Consider the following 22,763-nt stretch of genomic DNA (forward strand, 5'->3'; position numbering starts at 1 on the left):
AGTGCTCAAGAAAATATATCTTTAGAAAGCTGAGAAAACTTCCCTTTAAAATTTCTAAACAGTCTTAACTTTTACCATGTACAATATCAAGATCATCAGAATAATAGCTGCAAACTGCTCTTCCATGTAAAATCTTTTGAGGGAAAAGAAACACTGAGATATTTCTTGTCCTCTTTCCACCAGATATGGGAAGGAGAAGGAGAATTATTTTAGGGTAGAGTTAAATTTTTCTTTTGGATAGAAGTCCATGTTCTGTTAGACATCTCAGTGGAAATATGGTGTAAATCAGCCATAGTCAGTTGAGTTCTGCATTTCTTTACTCTGCCTGAATTTGAGTCCTTTGTTATTCACATAAATATAGAAGTTTATAAAGGTCACTCAAAGCCAAGCAAGAGTGATACATTAGTATATTTTCATCACTCAGGGTCTCAGCCTATGAAGCCTTTTGGTTTTCTTCATGTTCGTTCACCTGTTTTGTTACTTCATGGTGACGATTGCCCTTTATTTCTTCATTATTCCTTAATTTCAGGCATGATTTTTTATTAATTTCCCTTCTTCATATTTGATTGATGTTCTGAACAGTTAAAGCTGCAAAATTTATCTTTTAATGAAAATTTTTTTAGAAATTAAGGAATTAAAAAAAATTCAGAAAATACTATCCTGATGGTGTACATATGCTCCACTTCTGAGCACTGTTAATCATTTTGATAAAATCTTTGATTTGAAAAGACTGTTTATCATTACAGTTCTGACAGGTGACATCTGTCTTTTTTTTTTTGGTTTGGGGTATTTTTTGGTTTGGGGTATTTTTTTATAAGGAACTTCTGGACACTTTAAAAATATAAATGTAAAAGATGTCTATGAAAACATAAGATGAAATATAACATGAAATGTTCTAGTTCTGTGCCATTGCCCTATTCTGGATGAAACATCAGACCTACCATTGATTTTGCATTTCTTTTACTTTATGACAACTGTGTTCAGGCCATAAAAACACACAATTCTAAAACATCAAGAAAATATACGACTTTAGCTGAAGAAAATTTTTTGTTTGGTTGGGTAGGGCAGGGAGCAGAAAACATGTGTCTATTTCCACCATGAGCTGTAAACTTCAAGTGTCACAATAATGGGCACTTGCTCAGAAACAGTCCACACATTTATTACAGCCTGTAAAAGCAATGTCCTGTTCGCATCCCTTGGCTGCTGAGAGCAGTGAATGCCAGTGCAGTAGCACTGGTGTCTGATGTACCAGACCAAAATATCCCTTGGCAGAATAATTACCCTGTGCTGAGATCTGTGCTACTGTGGCTGCTTCACCTCTAGAATGAGAGCTGGCTTGCTTGAAGGTACAAGCTACCCTGGCTGTATAGGATGTAAAAACATGCTGTGACACTAGATATGTCTTATTTATACTGCACAGCAAGACTTTAGACTTAAATTTCCATTTACTCATTTCAAACATGTTTACTAGTGTATGGAAGCTGTTGAGAACAAGATTTAAGCAATCGGCATTTCACAGCAAGCACTGAAGGTCTACATGACTGTAGCATTAGAAAGGTGGTTTGGGATTCCTAAAATCTGCAGTTTGATCTATGTATAATGGAAAGTGGGAAAAGGAAGAGAATGGGAAAGAAGTTTATCTTCCAAGCTGTCCACATATCACCCCTGACTTAAATATATTTGTCATCTCTGTTCATGGGTGCATAGTCTTCTCCCTCTGTCCTCAGAGATGTCAGAAGCTCCTATAAACCTTCCACCTAGCAAAGCCCCTGAAACAGGCTGCTATCATCTATCTTACTCCCCCTCCTACAAAGCAAACCCTTCATCCATGTGTTCCACTGTACATCAACAAAACAGATAATAAAGATGCCAAGAAAGGTTATTTTCTGTATTTTTTTTCTTCCTGTTTCACACAGCTTCTGTGAAAAAACATGACAGGTGCTTTGAAAACATCCTATGTGCTTTCTTTTTTTCATCACAAAGAATGGCTTGTCTGTCGCATCCCTTTTGTAATGTCTTTATTGGGACAGGATGAGACAAAGGCATTTTTGGAAGCAACAGTGTTCCCAAGCATTTCTGGGTGGCTGGCCTGAACAGCGTGTGTGTACAGATGATGCATTACAAGCCAATACCTTCACCACAAGCCAACCAGGGCTACCAGGGATTTATTACAGTTGAACTTTGGCCAGTGGGTGTCACTAAAAATTAGCTGTAAGGGAATTTTTTTTAAAAAAAAAAGCATGGGGGCACTAGAACCTGAATATTAAAAAAGCATTTCAGAACTTATTTTTGGCCCCAAGCCTTGTTTTGAATCCTTCCTTTGGTCAAACAATGGCAATGAGATCAGAGCCAGGCATCTAGTGCCCGCTAATTACTATCTGGACTGACGCTTGCAGTGAATAGTTGGTAGGAGGCCCGGATAGGATGGGAAATTATTTTGCTGAAGTATCCCACATGGATTCCCTGGTGATGGTGGCATGTTTCTTTATGGGCTTCCTACGCTGCTCTCCCTCACGCAGTGGGGGAACGCCAGCCAGGTGACTCACTGAGATTCTGCCCCGTGTTTACTGCAACAGGCCTCTCCACAGGGACTTGTTCACTGTGTGGAGTCTGATTTTCCCAAGAACATCTCAAAGGGCTAATTTTAAATTAACAAAAGCTTTGGAAGGCAGGGACAAGGGAAGGGGGAGGGGGATTTCTTGCAGGAGGAAAGAGATGGCAGAAATAGACTCCTTCCTTTTTCCTTTCTCTTGTCCAAGATAAGGAAACATCACACACTAAAGGCAATTTAAAAACAACTTAAAAGGTAGATAAATTTAGTCACAAATATTCCACTGGGTGGACAATCGAGATATAGAACAAGTCTTCAGCCAGAAGGTTTTTAGGAAAAATTACCAGTGGTCAAGGCAAAGGGGCAAAAATCGAGGAAATACTGTTCATATTAAAACTACCACAGGACCAGGTCACAAACCCCTTTAGAGGAAAGATGGTCCAGTAGTTAACACAATGGACTTTAATTTATGCAGTCCACTCAGGTGTCCTGGTTCAGTCTAGGCTTCCTCTCCAATTTTGACAAAATAACTGCAGTTTTTCTGTGTCTTGCTTCTCCACTCATAGCATAATATTATTAACAAGATGATGGCTAGGGCCAACGTATGAACAGCTATGAGCTTTGCTGGAATTATCATTATATTAATGAGAAGTTACACTCAGATCTGGAGAGGCCTACTGTACCCTGCAAAAATCAAGGTTAGAGAATTTCTTTGGGGAGATCAGATACCCCTGTTACTTTCCAATTCATGGTCTAAGTTTCTAACTAATTGACAAAGACGAAACATGTGAGACCTGCAAACTGGTCCTGTAGATGATGAGATTTGCTTCCTGAGCATATGAAGGCAATGGCATACTTTCACTGTGTGTCTCCTGGAAAGCTGGAAGTCAACTCATTCACCCATGATAAAGGGAAGTTGAGTTGGGATGCCTTGATATACTTTGATTGGAAGTGCCCTTCTGTAGAAAGGGTGGACTGGCACATGATGAGCATAGATCTGTAATCTTTCAGAAAGCTTAGGAGGAGATGTTCTTATTGAAGAAATTATGTTCCAGTTCTATCAATACTCAAACTCTTTCAAATCTTTAAAAGGGTGAAGAAATTCATTACTCAAGGAGATAAAAAGTGAAGATGGTGAAAGAATTTTGCAGGCACTGCTACAGCCTGATGGTTCTTGTGTCAGATCTTGAAGGGACTTGTAGCTCTGGGGCAGGGAGATGCCATCAGAAAATTACACTGGCAACTACTCAGTAGAAGTAGAGGTTTTGCATGGAACCAAACCTAATATAGTCACACTCCAGATTTAATACAAGGATTATAGTATTATGTCTCTTGTCAACTGCTACTTACTATCTGTTTTCTCGGTGGTCTTTCGGTTATATGGAATTTGATCCAACTTCTAAAGTTCAGTGAGACAACAAAGATATTCTATCTATTATTGTGGTAAATATGTATCAACCATAGGTCAGCACTAGCTTGAGGTTGTCTGTATAATGCTCCATTGCACTAAATAAACATGTCTTTAATCTCTCTGTACCATCTGGAAAATCACAATATTTTTTTTATTTTTCCCTTTTGATTTTCTTTTCTGTTGAGATTACAAGTATTAAAAGGCAAGCCCTTTCTCTTATTACACAAGGATACATGAACAAAAGTATGATAAACAGGCCAGGACCTGTTCCTTGGCCCTGAAGGCAAGTAGCATGATTCATCTCATGTTTTTATGGCTAAACTTTCTTCAATGTGAAAAAAAGTGTGGCCTCACACATACTACCTACTGGGAACAGTGTCTGACCTGTGATATTACTTGAACCATCTCAGAGTATTGTCTGGAAAAGAGAAAAATTACATGGAGCAAAACTGTGCTAACAGTTGATCGCTGTGGAAGATTGCAGGTCCAGCAATCTTCTTTAACATCATAGACTCAATTTAAGTGTAGAATGCCCAAGACAAAACGCAACAAAGTTGATTGGGGCCTTTAGATGTTACCATAAGGAAAAAAACCACATATTTTTCCAATTGACTTTTGATTTGGCTTCTATTAATTCAAATCACTAGTCATGAACACCTCCCTGAAGAAAAATACCAACTCAAAGGCAGCATGCAGTCTCTACACAATCATTCCTCCAGCAAATGTTCTTGTGTATTGCCAGCCATTCTCTGCTGGTTTTCCAGCTCTGGAAAATCAGCACAATATGTTACACCAGTGCATGAGAAGAAAATGTCATTAAAGAACATGACTCTCTTGACAGAGGTAGAGGTGTGTATTGCTTGGCTTGGCTACGGTGCACTCCATTGGCGCCTTTGAAACATGTGACTGTGAAAGCAACATCACTCAGATAATCCTTCCCAAGTGTAGTGAGAAGGAACTGCTGGTGCCACAGAGCAAAAAAGATTTCCAAAGCTTGATTCTAATTTCCTGATTTTTAAAAAGAAATTGTTCATCTGCAGCTAATCATGTTTGTGCCTTTCGTTGTCTCCAAAAGCAACATTTTCCGAGGTGGTTTTAATGAACTGAACAGTCTCCTAAAGTCTCATAAGAGACAAGGAGAATGTCAGAGACAAATTGCTTTATTTGATTATGCTTCACAAGATCTTGGTTCATTCTTAGTGGAAAAGAACACAACAAAGATAGATCCTCCTCCCACTTAAATCAACTGGACTTTTTCTCCAAGATGAGTTCAGATCCAGAACATATTAATTAGAAATGTGTTTTGATGAAATGTTGCTATGTAGTATGAGGTGTGTAACCAGAAACGCAGATTAAGTTACAGGAGAGACGTAGCTGGAGGTGACTTCTAAAGGGAAAAATGACAGGAGAGGTCAAAGTGGTAGGTTTCAAACTGGAGGGCTCAGCAAAGAGCAAGAAGGGGCATCCACGCACCCTCAGTCTCACCTCTTGTGGGGGCTTGGACCCTTCTGACTTGAAGGATATAGTCCCATAACTCCACCTACATTCTCAATAGCTTTGCCAATAGATAAAGGCATTTATTTATAATGAACTATTTCATGTCCCTTGGCAGAAAAGCACATACTTGCTGAACAGTTGGGAAAGTGTTTTGTCAGAGGCAGTCTGGCTGTAGGCTCGCCTACAGCACTGTTTGTTAGAGCTCTGTTGGGCTACATTTCTCATTTACAATCTGCTCTGCTTTTCCAGTTTTGTTTTCTTTAATTATGATTTCTAAACTGCCTAAAAGAGCACTCTTCCCCAAATCCAGATGAAATTTTCAAAATTCTTTATTTAGTCATTCAGCAGTAAATTCTTGCATTTACTCACAGGCAACACAGTCTTGATAGCAAGAAATTTCATAAAGTCTTTTGACAGAAATCACAAGAAACCTGCACTTCTAGGTGCAGTCTGTGGTTTGGCTGTCAATATATCTCCCATTTTCACTCCCTCCCTCTTTCTGGTAGCCAAGTACTGCATAGAATTTGAATCACTTTAGCATAAACTGAAACATTGACAAAAGTTTATTCACAAGGTATAGATTCAGTCCCACAGAAGGATCGACTTTCTTTTCTGCTCTGTCCTTTTGGTGATAAACTGCTTTAGAACAAATGAAAACCCACTTAAATTTTCATCTATACCTTTCCTGACAAGTGAAAAATTGACTAACTGTGAAATAATGTTTTCTCTTACATGTTTTCTTTGGTACAACTGAGATTTGGCTAGGACAGAATATCAATCTGCCAGAATTATGCGGAAGGCGTAGGATTCATGGTATTTCAGACCCAGTCAACACAATTAAGCAAGCTTTGTTCTATTTTAAATTCACAGAACACCCCGATCACCTTAGAAGTAACTTCCAGAAAGTTTTGTTTTGTTTTGTTATTAAACTATGCAAGTTCCCAGGTGATTTCCAGAACATTTAAGTTTCTATCCCGAATAAGAACTTCTGGGGAATCACCTGAGCTGAACCTGAAGGTCCTTGACAAGACTTACCTGTTGAGAATAGACAGATGTTCACTTCACACAGAGTTCTGTTTAACTTCAGGTGTCTCTGTAAGGTCTTCTATTACTGCAAAATTAATATTTTCAGCAGTATCTAACCTCTCTATGAGAAAAATCGAGCAAAAAGCTCAACAACTGTGATGAAGCCTGTTAAGCAAATGAAAAATAAAATAATCTAAAAAGCCCTCCAATGTTCCAACAATGCTGATATATGCTGATGAAAAAAATCTCAGATGTGTACATTAAAAAATATAAGCTATTACTCTATCACTGTTTTTCCATTCATTTGTAAATTCATTCAAACAATATCAGGTTAAATCTAACTTGGCCTCTTCAGAGCTATAATAGCCCCAAAGAAAATTACATCCTCAGTTCGTTGACAGGAGTCTTAAGGGTTATAACTTTAAGTTCCATCAGTTTGGTGTAGTGTTAGGAATTTTGGAAAGGAGAAAAAAAAATCAAGTAAGTTTCATATGCATCTTAACAGATGCAAATAATTTTAATCAAGTGCATCCTAGAGTCACATCTATGTTTTACTCTGACATGTCAAATAAAACCTAATGAGAAGTTACCATAGATTTATGAGAAGAAAAAGGAGAATATTATTTTTTTTTAATTTCCAAACTGTTGTGGAGTCAGTAAGGGATAAGAATGATATGTGCCAGATACTATGATGTACAGTTTAGACTGTGGTTACTGAGTCTTGGTTATTATATAATATCAGCAGAGAAACATGGAAAAGGAATAATTACAGGGCATCTTCTGGGCTTGTAACCTGAGGAAGATCTTTTTGTATCCATTATAGATTTAACCATTATTAACCTACTAACACTTAATGCTTCCAAATTACAATGCAGTGTTCTATATTTTTATTATCATATATCTCAAGTGAGATGCTTATATATATGGGTAGGTAAATGTTCAGGAAGAAAAACACTTCTGAAAATCAGATCACTCAAGAAACTCAAGAAGCCAAATTTTGGTGCTGGTTTTTTTTTTTTTTTTCCTCTGATGATTTAACACTGTCATGGACTATTTTCTGATATTTGTCATGCATCAGAAACATGTTTTCCCTTACACTTTTTACAATTTAGCTTGCAGAATTTCCTCAGATATTAGTGTCCTTTAAGAAAATTATGCAGACAGCACTGGCACAATTTGCTGTAGGTTGCAGAAATAAGCGAATTCTGTGAAATGTTTAGCTCACCTAGGTTGTTACTAGAGGAAAACCTGGGACATTGGGATTCAAAGCATGGAAGCCAATCACTTGGACTCCACTATGTGGCAACAAGCTCTTATTGCTTACATGACCCAATCATTAGAGGAGAATGTGAAATCTGAATACTTTTTTTGGAAATAATATCTCTCTGGATATTATTGGAAGCATAATGCAACTAAGATACTTAGACATCTCAATCAGATGTTTAAATGGAAATGGGATCAATCTGGTCTGCTGTTTCTAAGCACAAAGGTAGTGAGGAAGTCCTGTTGTTATAATAACAGTCCCTATAGCTCTCATTATCTTGACAGCTTCAAATTGTGAAAACCATTAAAAAATGTCACTAATTTTCCAGAAATGTCTTTAAAAAGGGGGGAGGTGAGATGTCTTGGGGATTCTGGTATTAAAGTGAACCATGTGTGACATTTCTGTTCTCTTCTCAGAGAGAATAAACCTAGGGAGACATTGATTAAATGCAGCAGATAGAGAGTAATGATTCTTTTTGCTCCTTGGCATGAGAAGGCTCCAGGATTATCCACTCCACACAGCTTCCCTAAAAGGAGAGGAGGAGAGCATGTGGTGCTTTCTATAAATTGCTTCCCAGGGAATGTGAAGTGAGTGTTTAGGCAGTAATGATTCTCCCGTGCCTCCTTGGGCAGGGAAAGGTCCTGTTTGCTCTGGCCCAGACTAATTTTTCAGCACGTTTGCCTTAGTAACAGCACTACTTTTTGACATCCCTATTTTCTGTTGACTCAGTGATTTGGTTGTTTCAGTTCCAAGTTTTCTTAATGTCTTCTTTTCTTTTTTTCCTATTAACCTTGGTAAACAGTCCCGTATTTGTCAGATTCTGACTGATTATTTTCACCTGGCTGAGGACTCTGCATTTTTCCTTCTTTGGTAAAAACTGCATGGATGTAACAATTTGCTCCTTGTTGCAAATTTTTCACTCTAATTAACTAATAAAAAGAATATGTTGTTGTAGTTTACTTTAGTTAAATGGCCATAGTTATTTTATACCAAATGACAGAATTCTTCTGTTTAAATCAAGGCTATATTTTGTCTAGGAATCTGTAACTGTTCACCCAATTAATCCATCTGAAATTGGCCATATGATCATTTGTGTGGGGACCATGGTCCTCAACTTAGTACTGACAGTGCACCATGGCTATAAAACTGAATTCAGCTGAACGAGGCTAGCCCAATGGTCTAACACTTAATCTTTGACTTCGGTTGGTTTACACACTATTCTATTTATATTGCTTTGGGAGCTACCAAATTAAGAATCCATTCTCAATTATGGAGTTTTATTTGATTCCATACACCTCAAAGCTGATTTTTATTTTTTAGTGAAATCCTATTCATTTTGAAATCAAATCATATTGATGTCAGCAGGAATGGAATTTTGCCTTTAAAGATTTTTAATGGTATACTGAACTTTTAAATTGAGTTACTTTCCTTCATTCCTTATCATAACACTTTTTTTCTCAGAGAAGCATATGGTAGAGATGCAGTCAGCCTCATTAGTTGGTCATTAGAAATGTGTAGGCCTGTAAAGCTCTACTATCAATTACTTTATACATCTTATGCCAATATCGACAGGACATATTTAAGACATCATGATACTGATGAATACTGAGAAGTATTTAAAGGCAAGTCAGAAGTTCTCTGATTAATTCTCATAGAAATGTTCCATTTCTAATTTTACAATATCCACTCAAATTCACATGGGAAATTCTTTTTGATTTGCAATGAGATCCTTCATGTTAGATTATGAAGGTGTCAGTTTTATTCTCAAACTCCATGTAGTTAAGAAATAGGAAAGCAAAAATAAAATTCAGTCAACAAAGATTTTCTCAAATATCCCTAACTATATCAGGACAGAAATAAGCATAAGACAGTTGAATGGTGGTACTCCATATATCCTTGATTTCAAGTTATGTTCTTTCTTCTCTGAATTTCCCTTCACCTTACTGCAATCATGTGTTTTGCTGTTGTCATTATATTTTTTCTCTCATTTTCAAATTACAGAAGTGCAGCCAGGAAGTTTTGGTTATTCGCTTTCAATTTTGTTTTTTCATTTTTACATATAGAAGTATTTTTCTAAATATTCACCACAGACTTGGCTGTCCTTTTCCACATTTACTGTGAGTTTCAGAGTGAAAACATTTAGAACATCACAGTTTGTTCCCCTGTTTATTGTAAATGGGATTCTGAATCAGTACTATGGAACTGCTTAAGAATTTCTGAGATTTATTCTTCTCCCCACTTTCAGTTTAGAGCTCCAGTGCTTTAAACAAATGAAGTTTGCTTGGAGCTGTTCTGCTTTGTCGCTTGCTGGGCTCAGGGATCATTAAAATAGTTTGTCCTCCCTGAACTTCTCAGGTACAGAGGACTCAATGAACAAAATAATTCATTTTGTGTGCTGTGACTCTCTCCTAGCACAACTGTTTGCTGTTATGTACTTACGCCTTTATATTGTGAGTCCATTCATTTCAGATTTTTTTTTGCTTACTTCCCCAAGCTTAATAAACCAGGCCTTTTTATCAAATATTATCAAGGTAATAATAAATTATTATTATTTACAACATGGATACATTCAGAAAGACATCCACAATCTTAAGTGGGGATGCCACATGCTGTTAATTTTGAATAAAGCAGCAGTTTTATGCTTCAGCTCTGGAGAATGTTAGGTGTATTCACGGTTCTCATCCTAATGTACACAGAGGGCAAATGCAGCATGGTTTAGTTTATTTGTTATAGCAGCAATCGTTTTGGCACATGCTGGCAGGGGCACTGAAAGCAGAATAATGTCACCAGAGGCCGTCTCCTACACACTGCACTGGAATTGCTCAAAAATTTCAGCTGGAAAACAGCCTGCTGAGGCCTGAGATCATAAAGAGCTTCTCGTGCATAAATGACACTGATCCTGATGCTGGAACAAGCAGTTAAACATTCTGCAAGCTCAGAAAGATCATGGAGAAAAAGCCCAGAAAATTACACCTGATTTTGTAATTTTATTTTTTTTCCACCAGCTTATGGTCTGCACACAGATGTCACTGGCTATGATCCATGTATAGAAGGGGAGGGGGATTAAAAAAAACAATCTGTACTGTTACAGTTGTAAGCAGAGGGTTGCTTGAAGGATCTTCTGAAGTCACAATTCATCTTGTATGCTGTGCTCCACTTCCAGAAATGTATTATTTGTGTTTTCCTAAATTAGGTGTAAAAGGCAGGTCAGATGGAGGCATTTGTTCATCTGACCCTAAAAGATGTGTAGGGTGATGAGTTCAGACATAATATTTCAAAAATGAAACTTTAATTGACAGCTTCCACTCAAGAGAAAAACAGCATTTAACAAAATTATGTTATTCAGGTATCAGTCTGTGTTAGGGCTGCTCCAGACCAGGTCATCACTTCACACACACACTCATAGCCCAAGATAACCATATGTCTTTCATTAAGGGATGAAAAACCAAAGCTCTTTCCCTCATTTTGCTCCATTTCTGGTATGCAGTGGAAAACAGAATACTGCCACAGTAAACAAAATGTAATTGTCCTTTAACCTGAGGGGACCCTTGTTTTTAAACATAGCAGTGATTACAAGAAATATAATAGCCATGGTTTTGGCACAGAAACTGATATAATCTTCTGGATAACTATCATTTTCCCTACCTGCATGGTTTGTTTCTTCAGAGGTTCTCTGTTTTCACACTTAAAATTTTTGTGTGATTTGCAGATTTATATAGCTCAACAACTGGCCATAAGAGCCTTTCTGGGAAACCATGATTGAGATGTGTTTATCAGCTTATTCATTCAAAAAAAAGTTCTTTATTCTCAAAATCCTTAGCAATAAACTGAAAAGGAAAAACCACAGATGAAAATAAAGGTCATGCACTTTTAAACAGCAGGTAAGCACATCTAAGCATAAAATATTTCTGAACATGAAGAGCAGAAGAAGAGAGTAGATGTGCATTTACTATAAGACCATGGGCAGTGGCTTCACTTTGGATTTTGATTACAGACAAAAATTATCCATGGTATAAATTCTCTTTGCTTGAATCTGTCTAGATGTTGAACATTTTCTGGCAAGGAGAATGTTTTTATATTACATGCCATTAAAAACCACAGCTAAGTAGAACCTGGTATTAGTCAGAGTTTCACTGGGGTGCTGTGGAGTTAATCAATAATATAATTCTAGTTCAGGCACCTGACATTTAATTTTGGATTTGCGATTAATATTGGATGTGAGGCATAATACACTGGTATGGCATTTCATAACTGTTCACCTTTATTATAGAAAAGATGCTAAGAAATATTAAATCAGAAACCCATCAGTCCGTTGGACAGAAGTAGGTTCTGTAGAGACATGGAGAAAAAAATGATCTGAATTGTTTAGTAAGCAAGAAGTCAGAGAGATGACATCATGGAAGGGGAAATTTGAAACCTCCTCAGACCAAAAGTGGTGGTGACATGACTTTCACATGTGTCTACAGTGAAATAAAGGACCAGAGGAGATTTCCCCAAGTTGCTGAACAAAACACATTATGTCCTACAACCCCTTTCAGGAACTTTTGTTGGTGGACGAACAAGTTCCCATCTCTTAGATTCAGAGCACAGAAAGGCCTCAGGGGGTTGCAGTTGTCCAGCAGTGCAGTTAAAAGTCCCAAAAAATATGAATGTCAAATTTATTTCCTTTTTTTAATAGCTTAAAATATGTATCCAAAAGTTTGGTCTCTCCCTCAGTGACTTACATCACATTATATGATTAAAAGATAATCACCGTAAACACCAAGATTTAGTGATGATCAGATAGATGGTCAATGACTGGGGACACCACAGGTCAGGACAATGGATGTTAGAGGCAGTTGGATCCAAGAGCCCAGTGAATGTGAGGCTGCCATAGCTCCATGTCCCTAGGTTCAGCCCGCTGTGACGTTCAGCATGTGTTCCCAACAGGCTTGCACGCACACTCACAATCTCTCCAGTAGCTTCTTCAGACCTACAAACCTCCAGTAACCACTTGCCAACCCTCTGTTTCCTCCAGTATTTGGCCTCAGGGCCATAGTCTCTCCCATGCCTGGCTTCCACACCTCTTGCCTTTCTTGCCAGCTAGTCTGGTTTGAAGTTCGCTAACAAAGTAGGCATATCCACGTGTACACACACAGAGGACTGCAGTTCTTTAGGGAAACACTCACACACCCTGGTCTCTCTGGTTCCTTGCCCCACAGACACACGAGCCTTGTGAGCCACAGATGCTTCTCCAGCTGCTGGCACTCAGACCCCATACACACACATGCACACAGCATAGGGACCCCCTCACCCAAGAAAATATTTGGAAATTGAGTTTAATAAGAAGAGAGGACAGACTGAACTGAGCAAGCACAGAGCATGGCCAGCCCTGGTCTATATGTGTCCGACTGCTTTTATCCTCTTGTCTCTCTGTTTTCCCACACTTGCTCTTCCCCAAGACACATTGATTGGTTCTTCCCACAAACATCCTATAATAAGTCTCACACACTCTCACAATTCCCATAAAAACATCCCACAATAAGTTTTACACAATCCTCATATGCTCCTCCCTTGTATCCCACTATGAGTCCTGTTCCTGTGACAGCAGTAAAACTCGTGGCTTTCAAAGCCACCTGGGAAGTATTTCATTGGCCAAGGCAAGTCATCTTGGTGGGTCTCAGCCCTGATCATGGGTTGATCACCCTCCCTGGGTAGCCTATGGAGCGACTGAGTCAGAGTACTCCATTGGCACTAATTGGCGTTCCTCCACCTATTGTAGTTCCTCAACTCCTTGACAAGCACTTGTTTATGGTGATTAGCTCTTAATCACATATGTTAATGGTTAGGGAAACATCCTGTCTGCTGACTAGTTTATTGCTCTTCTGGACAGCCCTTGCATGGCATCTAGCACGATTTGCCCACTTGCTGATCCAAAAATAGCATGCTTTGCTGCTTCCCATGGCCCAGGCTGCATTAAGCTCCCAAGGTCTGGGGAACACCGCCTGGCCAACATCTCATTGTGCTCTCTTCTTTTCAGTCACCCTATATCAATCATCTCCTTACTCATATCTGTGAAGGTTTTGAGATCCTATAACTGTTCCTGACATACAATTTCTGTCTCATTTTTTATTGTGGGCCTTTCCCTTTGGCTCCTTCCCTCCGGTTAAGACACTAGTCTTTCCTCTGAGTTTCCTTCTCATTCACTCTCAGAGATGTGTGATGCCTGCAGCTCTGCTCCGTTCACATCCCTACTCAAAACTCCTTTTCCCTGGAAGAGTCACCAAATCAGCTAGTGAAGCATCTCTCTACCTCACTGTGAGATATAAGGGCAAGAATGAATATGAGTGAAAACCAGCTGTAACTCTGCTTTATCAAGCAGATATTCTAGATTTTGCAGATTGGTTTTAAAGAGAATAAATCATTTTGAAGTAGGGTACACATGAAATAGTTTCCCTTTCCCAAACCTGTTAACAAATATGAAGGTACATAATTCCTTCCAGACTCATTCCAGCAGACATAAAATCTGCATGAGCCTTCTGCTGCCCTCAGGACCGACCACAATTGGGGAAAGGCAAAGAAAATGCTTCATCTCCCAGAGATGTGTATCATAAAATTTAGTAACACCCCAACATACATTCTCCAAAGCTAATTCTTTAAAGACCCCAATAAGAACAGATTGTTCAGTTTCTCTGTTTTACCAGCCATTGTAGAGCATACTTTTTCCATACTCTTTGATGCTTTACTAGAGCAGGGACTATGCTCTGGCAAGGTGTGGCAACAGTGCAACTCAACTGAAGTCAGAGGATTTACGCACTCTGAAGACCTGGCCCTACGTTTCACCTTGGCCTTTCCAGCATGCTGATTTAATTTAACCCAAGGCCAGGAATTAAAATAAAAAACAACATTTCATGCCTGGTTACATTTGTGCTTGTGACCTACGCCTGTCCGAACAGGGGTTGGACAGGACAAAGCACAATGCACTTCCTTGCTTTTATTGCTTTCATTTACTTCATGTCATGCCAAAGAAGGTTGATTTAGGAAGTTCTAGTAATTAACTGCTGATGTTTTTGACTGCTGTTCCCAAGAGACTTACAATGACTTGTAATGGTTGTTCTGTAGGAAAATCTTTCTGGAACGATTGTCAATAACACACATTCTCTGTATGGCTTTGCTTTTACTTGATTATTTTTTTAAGCAGGGAGCATCATTTTTCCTTTAAGCAAAAGTCACCTGTTCCCTGCATCCCAGAAACCTTATAAATCAGCCTTCCCCTCTCAGACCATACTGAGATATTTTGCTGTCAGATTCCACAAAAGAAAGAGGCTTCCTGATTCAGTTGCACATTAAATGTAGAATATGTAAAGTGGACAAAACAAGCAAGGAGAGAGTAAAAATTAATGCTGTCTTTATACTACAAGTTATGGAGTGCCTTTCATTGTTCTCAGCAGTTGAGAAAACTCAAGAGGAGGAAGCACAGGAGCAATGTGGATTTGGATAGCACAAGTTGATAGAATTCTAATCTAGGCTGGTGCAATTAGAGGAGACTCTTACAGCTCCTAACATGGTTTTATGGCTGTTTAGTCTCTCACTCTTCAGGATGTTTCCCTGTATTTTTAAGTTATGCTTCTGTTAAAAATTAGTGGATGCCTTAACACTGTTGCATAAAACCCAACAAATTCCACCACAAATTAAAAGAAATATAATTATCACTCTAATTCATCTTTCTGTGCCCTCTGCTACTCATACACACATGTATTTCTCAAAGCATATGGCATACAGACATTAGATAACTATTTTCTTTCTTAGATGACTAAACAGTTGGGTATCCATGGCTATATTTCATACTCTAAAAAAAAAAAAAAAGCCTGACTTTCAGATTTTCGCCTACTATGTTCATCTGCTACTGCCATTGAAAACTCCTGAAAAATAATACCAATAAAAGCAGAGCAGATTCTAATGTGTGTGTTGCATTTGTCAGGTTTGCAAATTGGAGTCACAACTTTAATAAAACTAGATTGTTTCTTACAGAACTGACTTGACCAAGAGCGACAATATCCGAGAGGAAGGATATTGTGCGTGATAGGAATTCAGCCCTGAGAAGGATGTCAGTCATAATAAAACTGTACTGTATTGAAGCGCTCGTAAAAAACCAGCATTCTTCACACACCATTGCAAAGCATTACTTATTTGTCACACTATCTAGGACTGACATTTACCAGATGGAACTTGCTACTGTGATATTTTTTCATTTTATTTCTATTAACCAAATGCAAACAACGTATGACAGCAGATCTGAAATCATATCAACAATGTATTACAGCCACTTAAAAACAGGAATACAGAGATGTATCATAGACAATAAGACATAAAGGCACAAGCTGGGAACCTTTTTCTCAGCCAAAACGTAATAGCATGCAAGATCATTATCTTCTATGTGAGATAAATAAAAATATGGAGCACACTGAAAACAGTGTATTTGCACTTGGCATGAGTTTGGCCCTTAGTATGTTTTTCTCCTGAATTTAAAGGTCAATAAAGTAAATGAAGTGTAGGCCTAAACCTGCATCACAAATAAAAAAATCTAAGTAACACAAAAATCAGTGATTCGTGATGTCCTGTACCTTTGGGGTAAAACGATTTGTAGCCTCTTCCATGTTCAGTGTTTAAGGTGGATTTTTTCTTTTTACTTGAGTTACTGAAATTAATTTACTGTTGCACCTTCTACCCCCACTTATGATGATGCCTTTTTAATGTTTAGGATTTAATCCCTACCAAAACTTCACTAATGTGACCCATGTCACATGCACAGCTGACTGAGTGGCTACTCAGTAACTGTGATCTTCAGTTAGGGTTTTAACTTCGGTTTGGAAATAACCTTGAAGAAACCCGGATGTCCTCAGGGGAACTGTGCCACACAGATCTGCACAGGTGGAGATCGTAGACCACTCCCTTCCCTTAGCCAGAAGCTACATTTTTCCATGCTCCCTGCAGCAATGATCCAGAATTCAAGGTCTGGAGACTTTGGCTCATATCCACAACACTTCAGCAAAAGGTATGTTTGCACAACGTAACTTTTAACCTCATATTCTTTGTGTATTGTACAGAGAGGATCTGAACAGTTTATTCTTTTTTTTTTTTTTGTTCCACATTCTTTGCTAGTGCTTTGTCAATTAATAAATATTTGCTGAATTCCAGTGTACAAAGTATTTTTACAAATGCCCAGAATATTTCTTACATTAATTTGGAAGTCCTTGCCAAATGATAAGATAACGATAAGAAAATAAGCAGAACACCCACACAAGGTACAGATATCTCGGGTGTTTTACCAGGATTTAGGATTGTGACACAGTCCTAGTGCTGTTATACAAGAAATCTGTGCTTACAAAATCTCATGTCCAGAACACCTTCCAGGTCTCAACTCTGATATGCCTCCTGTGTGCCCACGTGAGCAAGTAAATATTATCAGCAGCTCCTTCTCCAAATGCCGGCAAATTCCTGCTGCTCAATCCTGTGATTTCTTTCACAAAGAGCTGTTTCTCTATCTCACACCTAAAAGTTGTGAAGTGGAAAACAGAGGTAGAATGAGGTGGAGAAGCCAGGAGGAATCTAACCCATCATCTCATTCACTTGTTTTCACAACTATATGGGTCTATAAACATATTCTTCTTCTTTTCTGACTTTATCATTCACACACAGTGGGATTCATTTGAACTAGTCATGCTAGCCTCCCGATAGTATAATCAGTGGATATTCAGCCAGTAGCAGGCAGGGAAGTGAAAAATGCAATTCACTTTGTAGACACCTAAAATAGGTCAGGTGGCTCATGACCATATTGTTCTTATTTCTCACCAGTGGCTTTAAAGATTGTCCTGGGTCACTGGTTTACATGGAGATGTAAACCTGTCTACCCTCTAGACACCTCTGACTAGATCAGGTGGATCCTTGCCTGAGATTGACAGATCATAGAACCTTAGAAACATAGAATGAGTTGGGTTGGAAGAGATCTTAAAGATCATCCAGTTCCAACCCCCCTAGCAGGGGCAAGGATACCCTCCACTAGACCAGGTTGCTCAAAGCCCCGTCCAACCTGGCCTTGAACACTGCCTGGGAGTGGGCAGCCACATCCTCTCTGGCCAACCTGTTCCAGTGCCTCACCACCCTCACAGTAAAGAATTTCTTCCTTATATCTAATCTAAATCTGCCCTCTTTTAGTTTAAAGCCATTACCTCTTTTCCTATCACTACAGTCCCTGATAAAGAGTCCCTTCCCATCTTTCCTGTAGGCCCCCTTTAAGTACTGGAAGGCCACTATAAGGTGTCCCTGGAACCTTCTCCAGGATGAACAACCCCAACTCTCTCAGCCTGTTCTCATAAGGGAGGTGCTCCTGCCCCCTGATCATCTTCGTGGCCTCCTCTGGACCCGCTTGAGCAGGTCCATGTCCTTCTGATGTTGGGGGCCACAGAGCTGAACACAGCACTGCCGGTGGGGTCTCACGAGAGCTGAGTAGAGGGGGAGAATCACCTCCCTCAACCTGCTGGCCACACTTCTCTTGATGCACCCCAGGATACAGTTGGATTTCTGGGCTGCAAGCGCACATTGCCCAGTCGTGTTGAGCTGCTTGTCAACCAACACCTTCAAGTACTTCTCCTCAGTGCTGCTCTAATCCATTCTCTGCAGAGCCTGTATTTGTGCTTGGATGTGACTAAACCTCCTACATCAGGAAGCCACCCGAGCAGAATAAAAATTGCCAAGTCTAGTTGACAATGTTGGAAGTTTTTGGCTTGGGATGACCACTTTCAGACATATGAAAGACCTTTATTTTGAGACTGTGGATGCTCACTACTTTGCAGTGCCTTTATAGGCATTAGTACATCAAGCAAACGGATTGTGTTACAAACATCTTCTAGTAAGCAATGCATGGACCAGCTGCAAAAATTAAATGTGTTGCATCTGAATCCATTAGCCTTGCTGCATCTCAGTCAATTATCCTCCATAAAAGAATAAGAGTTTATCAGTTCAGCTTCAGAGCTGTATTAGTCACACTGCTGCTTCCAGATTTACTATCTCTGAGTATCTGAATCTAGTCTCTGCACAGGACCACCTCATCTCAGGCTGTCTGCAGACAACTCTTTATTTTTTCATAAATGATCTCTGGTTTCTTAAATGGGCCTTGAAAATTGAGGCACACAGATCCATGAGTTGCTATAAGACATTTTAATATGTGCAGACCAAGGACGTGCTATGTAAAGCATGCAGTGTGTACAGTGCCACAGAAACCACACACTGGCTAAAATTCACCTTGATGCCAAGTGCCAGAGATCAAATAAATTGTGCTCTGGTTCAAGAGTCTAGCAAAAGTCTCAATGCTATCATTCTTGTGAATAGCTAAGAGTTGTGCCTTTAAGCACAACCTTGATGAAGTGTCAATTGTTTCAGTTTAGCATAATTCCTTCAAGTAAAAGAAAAATTTAAAAACCCACAGCAGATGAAACTTGAAATCTTGAACTGCTGATAAATACTAATCTTAGAAAAAAGTCACTTTGCATACTTTACAGGGTTTTTCTTTTTAAAATTGTTTGTTTCCATGTTGATATAGTCAACAACTATTGTTAATGAGGGATATCACAAAAATAGGTTGCTTTCCACTGCAAAACCAATCCCTCCCCACCCTCCTTGAAAAGACAAATGAAATACCTGGTTGAAAATGCCCTTTTTCCTTCTCTGGTTTTATAAACAAAGCTGCTAAGGAGAAACTGCTTCCTTATTTCAGAGATAATGTTGGATTTATTATCTTCTAGCCAATGAAAATAAACACATGAAGAGTACTAGTATATACAAAGTGCTCTTAATGGGATGAGTTTTCCTTAGGTTATGCAGCAAACTGTGCCCTGTATCAAACGGACATGCAGGAGCAATCATTTTCTTTCCATGAAGAAACCTCTCTGTTTCCTACATGATCTTACTGATGAACAGAAAAATAAAATAATGCACATCAGTCATGAAGGCTTTGGTGCTTGATTCTAAAGTTTTATGATTCTACAAATGTGAACTGAAGAGACAAATTATTACAAGACAAACTTTGGTGTGGTTAACTTTAATCACGTACTCCACAATAACTTTCTGTATACCAGGTATGGTCAGTGTGAAATAACTCGGGGCAGTTTCCTCCATAGTAAACTTACCCTGGGACAGGAAAATGAAACAGAGTTAATAAAATAACGTAAATCTATATTTTGTATCATGTCTCTGTCATGGAGGCACTCTGAAGAACTATTTTACTCCTTCAAAAAATTGGGACCATCATTTTCAGAAACAACCAGTGATTTGAGGTTCTCATGGTTTAATGGAACTCCCAACCACCACCAGAAAATTGTGCCTTCTTCAAGTACTTCAGTTTCAGCAACTGAATCTTTAGAGCCCCTAAGACACTTATCACTTCTGAAAAACTTGGCTTACGCTTGTGTCTTTTTTACAAGCTCTTAGCTTTCCTCTGATTTCTAAAGTGACCATTTCCTGTCATTTCAAATCAGCCCATTAGATATATTAGGAACAAAACCAAAAAGAAATCTGTCTCAGAAAAGTGAAGACTTGAAAACAGACTCATGTTGTCATTTCTGCTCTACCTGGGAATAAAACACACAGTGACAGCACAGATTAACTCATGATAGTCAGTCATTATATCTCAAAGTTTTCACAGATTTGACCAGCATAATAAGGGCAGACATGTAGAAAAATGAACATCAGCCAGTTCATCAAATTAAGTCTGAATTTTACACACAATGATGAGTTTTTAACAAGTGGTTGCTGCTGTAATAATAAAACATTTTTTTCTTCTGCATAGTACGCCTGCAGATGGCTAAGAAACCTACTCCGTGTGTGCACATACCCATCCTGCTCAGACTCCCAATAAAGCTCTGCAACATGACTGCCTCTGCTCTGATTTTCATCAGCATGGTACGACTCATATCAGACTAAACAACAAGTTAATGAGATCTTTGCAGTTTTCACTACTGCTTGGGTAGGCTTTAGGCAGAACATGGTAAATGCATGTGCATGGAGTCAGTGTGCATGGACCTCATGCTTTAAACTAGCTTCAGACTAGTTGGTTTAAGTACCTGTAGCTGCCCCAGGGTAACACGACCGAGGTCAGCACGGGCTACTTTATCCCACTCCAACTGCACTATGGTTCCTCTCACAGAAGAAGAAACTTAACTTCTTGTTATTCCACTGACCTGATGAGGCCCATGAAACATTTATAATCTAATCTCTCAGATTAATTTCCACTAGCAAATAAATTATTAAAGGAGGAGGAAATCTGGGGGTTTATTATTACCATTGCTTTAAATGTTTTATTTGTATGGGACATTCTGTACAAGACAAAGTTAAATATACATTTTGTACAAAGGTGACATATATGACACATTACCAAAATAGCACTCCACTTACATATTCATCTACACACACAATATGCCATGTCTGCTGTTAGCTAAGGGGTCAATTTTCAGCAGAGGGTGTATTTTTTTTATGCCACAGAAGAAAACAGAATGAAATTAAGACAACATGTAGACCAAGTGCTAATATCACTGGTGTCTTTTAATACTCAATTATCAAATGGTTGCTGTTTTGTTCATTTCAGGAAGTCACATTCATTGGGCAATGAAAAAGAAAATGAGAAACAATGAAGAGGAAAACATAATTTTTAAAAAATAGATGCATGCTGATGGAACAGGATATGATTCTACACAGATCTGTGCAAAGGTTTTTGCTTTACCATATAACATTTTGCATTACCTTGCATGATTGACTCAAAAAGCTCTGTAATGTCTTAATGGAAATAGCTTCTGGTGCTTTATACTGAATAAAAATACACAAGTCTTCTTCTTGATGTAGACATTGATTGAGGTAATGCTCTGGCATTCTTCTGAGAACTAGTTCTAAATTAATGTTCTGGTTGCACATTTCTTCCTTATGGAAGGATGCCCTGGCAAATCTCAAGATCCATGTCTCTTGCCTAATAAGGACACTGCCACTGAACCCTGGTGAAGGAAGATATTGCTTTTAGCTCCAGGAGCAAGGATGGTGGAAAGAGCTTAGCAATGCTGAGGTTCTCAGTGCTCCAACTTGGTGGAATTACCCTACACAGGTGGCAGTTTGGTGAAATGGTCCAAGTGCTTTATTTCTGACTTTGTGAGTGAGGGTACAGGTGAATCTGGAGTTAGTTCATCTTAAACAGATGACAGGTGGACTTTGCAGAACAAATATACGTGGGCACAATGACAAATAATAGGTAAGAAAGATCTGTCTCACTGAGGTTCTGTTGTCACAGAAATTAAGTTTCAACAAAAATACTCTCCATAACCAGTGATGAAGGAGCCTCAAAGTTCTTTGCAGCCTGTTTTAGAAAGAAGGTCAGACTTCAGGGCCTCTCCTCATCTTCATTTACCCTCCAGAATAACCCATAAACCACAATCTATATCCAAGACCTATTCACTAGTCTATACTCTTTCTTACAGCCTGAAAAATCCTTACATTTTCATGGGTGAAATCCGTTTGAGGCAATCCTCTTTATACTTACCATTCTACGGTCTGGAGCACAGTTCTTTATCCTAAAGTGAAGTTACATCACACCGTGGTATCTCCCCTCCTCGGAACAGAGGAGAACAGCTCCTCTGAACACATCTGCACTGTAGGCCTCCATATTTTAGTCAGATGAAATTTGTCCTGTCACAAGGCAGCTCCCTCCTTCTCCAGATGAACACTTATCTTTGCTGCTCTGCTATAAGGGAGTGGAAGGTTATCTCCAAACTGACATATTTTAAAGTAGTGCTTTAAAGTAAATAATGTAGGTTTCTTAGACTGGAAAATCCAGAAAGGAATTTTTAGTTAAACCATTTTTGAGCTCTACATTATTTTCTGTCCAAATGCATTCTCCAAAAAAATCTTATTTTACACTACAAATGCCCTGTGAGGTAGGAGGGAAAATCAAGTAATGCTTCATGAAACAAAGTATGGACTATAGTTCATAGAAGTTT

The 22,763-nt window shown here is 38.7% G+C and overlaps 1 long non-coding RNA gene across 1 annotated transcript; it reads left to right on the top strand.

Annotated features, from left to right (window-relative positions):
* The first annotated feature begins 16,132 nt into the window (after nt 1–16,132).
* LOC141925879 (uncharacterized) lies at nt 16,133–21,628 on the top strand. Its single transcript, XR_012623978.1, has 3 exons — nt 16,133–16,783; nt 20,573–20,685; nt 21,368–21,628. It is a non-coding gene; the product is annotated as an uncharacterized LOC141925879 (long non-coding RNA).
* The last annotated feature ends 1,135 nt before the right edge of the window (nt 21,629–22,763 follow it).

The sequence above is a fragment of the Strix aluco genome, chromosome 1 (assembly GCF_031877795.1).
Source record: "Strix aluco isolate bStrAlu1 chromosome 1, bStrAlu1.hap1, whole genome shotgun sequence".
In the NCBI taxonomy this organism is placed as follows: domain Eukaryota; kingdom Metazoa; phylum Chordata; class Aves; order Strigiformes; family Strigidae; genus Strix; species Strix aluco.